Source organism: Suricata suricatta, chromosome 7 (genome assembly GCF_006229205.1).
Source record: "Suricata suricatta isolate VVHF042 chromosome 7, meerkat_22Aug2017_6uvM2_HiC, whole genome shotgun sequence".
Taxonomy (NCBI): Eukaryota; Metazoa; Chordata; class Mammalia; order Carnivora; family Herpestidae; genus Suricata; species Suricata suricatta.
Window position 1 is genome coordinate 1,346,566 of NC_043706.1, and position 4,094 is coordinate 1,350,659.

General features: G+C 50.9%; 1 long non-coding RNA gene across 2 annotated transcripts; it reads left to right on the top strand.

Annotated features, from left to right (window-relative positions):
- Positions 1 to 27: 27 nt before the first annotated feature.
- Positions 28 to 2,514, top strand: LOC115295961. 2 transcript variants are annotated; one of them, XR_003910656.1, is made up of 3 exons: positions 28 to 184; positions 537 to 751; positions 1,623 to 2,514. It is a non-coding gene; the product is annotated as an uncharacterized LOC115295961 (long non-coding RNA). The 2 variants fall into 2 exon arrangements; XR_003910655.1 differs by lacking the exon at positions 1,623 to 2,514 and having other exon boundaries at positions 537 to 1,216.
- Positions 2,515 to 4,094: the final 1,580 nt, after the last annotated feature.

Sequence of the window (4,094 nt, forward strand, 5' to 3'; positions counted from 1 at the left end):
GCTGAGGCATCGCGAGAGATCTGGAAACCGCGAGACTTGGGTCGCCTATCGGCCTGAGCTGCGGCGCGGAGGGAGGAGAGGGGCGGTGGTGTCTGTCCGCCCGCCTGTCCGGCCGGGTGCCCGTCCGTCCTGGACCCGGCCGTGCCCGGCGCGCGGGGCCCGCGGCACTGCGGCCCACGCAGTGGTACGTGGGGGCTCCGTGCTGCCCTGCGCTCTGCACGGCCGTGGAGCTAGTCCCATGCGGTCCTCGGTGGGCGACGCGGGTGCCCGCGATCCGGCAGGAGAAACCTAACCGAGGACCACAGGGAGGGGAAGGGGGAAACAGCTGGGGAGAGAGAGGGACCCAAAGCATGAGAGACTGTTGAATACTGAGAACGAACCGAGGGCTGAAGGGGGAGGGGGAGGGGTGATGGTCATGGAGGGGGGCACTGGGGAGAAGCACTGGGTGTTACATGGAAACCAATTTGACAATAAACCATTATAAAAAATAAAAATAAATGATGAGATTAACTTCTGCCCTCGTGCTTATGTTACAGTTAAACGACCTTTGGTTCTGCCTCGGGAACACAGTCCGGCATTTCCTTGTTGCCCAGGAGAAGGTAGGCCCCGGATGTTGAGGTTCGGTGTTTAATGCCAGTTCCGGAGGATTCTTACTGAATGGCCATGTGTCTTCCTGTCATTGTGACCACCTGTGACTGGCCTCCTCTCATGGATTGTACGCTCCTCAGCCAAACTGTGAGAGACTGTGCAGGTGAGAGGAAAGCTGTGCCATAGCAGGATTCCCAGGACCCATTCGTCATGGACAGGATCCAACCCAGCGTTCCCGGGGGAGGGCCATGTTCTGAAAGCAGATGGTGGGAACCGCATGGTTCAAGTACCAGCAAACGGGCTCAGTCCTTGCAGTAGTGACATTAGCTTGGGTCAAGGGACATATGAAACGAGATATAAAAGCCTAAAGAGCGGAAATGAAACTAATCCTGAGAAGGTGGCTCCTGTCACTATTCAGTACCGACTCGCACAGCACGTGTAGCCACTGCCCTCATCAAACTGTTTTCAGGGGAGCAGACGGATGCATTTCCGAAGGCTCCGGAAGAGTTTGTAGTTTCTGATCGAGAGCTGGGTGAATTAGAAAAAGGCAGGAAGACAATGTGAGGGAGAGGAGATACTAGCTAGAAATCTCTAGAAAGGAAATAAATGATGGTGTTCTCATTCATGACTTTTCATGTGCCTGGTATATTGGACCTTAAAAGGTTGGTTTTAGATGGTTCCGTGCCCTTCACAGAGCCTCTGGGTAATGCATCTCCTGGGCTCCAGGCATAGACTCGGAGGGAGGAGAGAGCTCACTCCGGTTCAGATCCAAACCAGGCTCTTCAGTCTGCATCTGCCAGCCACAAGTCGGCATTTTGTTTCTGCCTTTGGTGTGTCCCCATTTCCAAATTGTTAAGAGATTGTGTTCTTAAGAGAAGGAAAAATTATAATTCTCATACAAACAACACCAAGTATGTGTGCACGTAACAGCCAGTAAGACATCACCACCGGCTCGGGAGAAGACGCAGAGGCAATCTGGAGTGCTGCAGTACGTTTGGGAATAGATTTAACTTTTCTTAACTGTCACTTTCCAGGGCCGTTCTCACTCGCGTCCCACTGGACGAGATTCGTTTGCATTTCTGTGCATGAAAATCATTTGGACTGTTGTCACTTTCCTGGAACTGACAGCTCAAAATCAATGACAGTCACTTGTGGACTAAATGTCCCCCGCCAAGACGCATATGTTGAAACCCTACACCCTTATGTCATGGTATTAGGAAATGGGACCTGTGGCAGGTCATTAGGATTAAGAGGCCATGAGGGTAGAACCCTCCAGAACGGGATTAGGATCTTGGGAAGAATCCTGAGAAAGCTGCTTCCTCGCCGTGCTCTTCAGCCATGTGAGGACACGAGGACGGCCTTCCACACACGGGAGGGGCCCTGGCCAGAACCCGGCCTCTCGGGCCCCAGATGTGGGACGTGGCACCTTTGGGAACCACAAGATACAGACTTCGGTTCGCTAAGCCCCCGGGTCTGTGGAATCTGCTACCGGAGCTGCAAACACGGGTGTCCCACGCCCGGCATCTCGGAAACTGTGTGTCGTCCGTTTCAAACTCCTTCAAAATTTTCCTGACAAAACTCACAGCAGAGATGGATGTGATCACAACCTTCAAGACGGAACGCGCCCGTCCTTCCCTTGCTGGCACACCCACGTGGAATTGGGTGGCACGGCTGCCTTTGTTAAAAAGTGGAAATAGGCATTTATCTCCCCACAGCTCCGCAAGCACCGTCAGATGCACAATAATTCTCTAGCCAAACGACGTAATTATTTTTAAGATTTTGTTTTTAAGGAATCCCTATACCCATTTTGGGGCTTGAATTTTACAACCTCAAGATCAAGAATCTCATTTTCTACCAACCGAGCCAGCGAGGCACCCCAATGCCCTTCTTTTTTGTCGGCAATAATAGATGTTTACTGAGCAGTTCTATGAAGTTGACATGAAGTTACGTGCAAGTGCTTTACATAGAGGTTTTTCAGGTAGCTTTATTTTCATGTTCACAGCGATGTTGCCAGGGCACAAGGGAGACCCAGGCCCGGGGCCTCAGCCCAGCTGCTCCCAGCGATGTTGCTGGAGGCTCTGGGTGTCACTGCAACAAAGAATTTAAGGACAGACCAGACACGGTGATTGAGCAGTGCACGTAGGAACGTTTATTAAACTTGGGGCGCACTCAAGATGTGACCGCGGGTGAGCGCAGGGAGAGCCGGGCCTCAGGTTGGGGTTTTGGTCTTTTCTTGACAGTTGTTAACTGGGAGGTGGAATATTTATTACTTGGGGAGGGACTTTTGGGGAGCAGCTTTTCCCACGGTTTCTCTGTTAGGGGGGCAGGGTTTGCAGCCTTCTGGGTCTTGGGCCTGTCTGCTTTGGTCCGGCTTCTTGTGGGTTTGTTGTGGGATGCTGGCACCGCTCGCCCTTGGCTGGCCTCCAGGCATCCTGTTAGAGCCTAAGGAACTGCTCACTCTATCGGTGATAACGAGAAAGAAAAGGAGAAAGGGAGGGGAGATGACTAGGAATTCCTTCCAATTCAATCATTTAAGGTTTGAAGTATTTTTTAAATTAATTAATTAATTTTTGAGAAAGAGAAGCACATGCAGGGGAGGGGCAGAGAGCGGGGAGAGAGAAAATCCCAAGCAGGCTCCGCACTGTCAGAGCAGAGCCTGACTCAGGGCTCAAGCCCACGAACCACGAAATCAGGACCTAAGCCCAAGGAGGAGGCTCAGCTGACAGAGCCGCCAGCGCCCCAAAGGTTTGACGGGTTATCCTCACGCTCGATGGACCCTGAGCTAACAGTTCTGTTTCGCATTCCCACCCTCCCGTCTCCCATTTCTGCCAGGCCCCTGCTAACTTTGCAATCCTGGCTACTCTCTTGCACTCTTCACCTCCACAAACCTGTCTTCCCCAACAAGAAAAATGAAGTGCAGATTCAATGAAAGAGAGAAGATTCAAAGTTCCTAGTAAAGGAATGGATACAGAGAAGGATGTGGCTTCGTATCCAGAATCCATCTTACGTGCCTGGATCTCCCTGTGATGTTCCAGTTTCTGAGTCTTGCATGGCATGAGAGTTCATTATTCTCAGAAAAGCTTTCGTAAAACTTAAAGAATCTCCCAGTTCTCATGCCCCTCCTTTTGCAAGGTAAAATGGCATTTATCTATGACATAGGATCCAGGGAATGCCTGTGTTTTTTTTTAATGTGTTTTATTTATTTATTTTGTTTTCAATAATATTTTATTGTCAAATTGGTTTCCATACAACGCCCAGTGCTCTTCCCCTTAAGTGCCCTCCACCATCACCACCACCTCTTTCCCCGCTCCCCCTTCCCCCTCAACCCTCAGTTCATTCTCAGCATTCAATAGTCTCTCAAGTTCTGCATCCCTCTCTCTCCCCAACTCTCTCTCCCTCCTCCGTTCCCCCTGGTTCTCCATTAGGTCTCTCTTGTTTTCCTGCTAGACCTATGAGTGCAAACATATGGTTTCTGTCCTTCTCTGCCTGGCTTACTTCACTCAGCA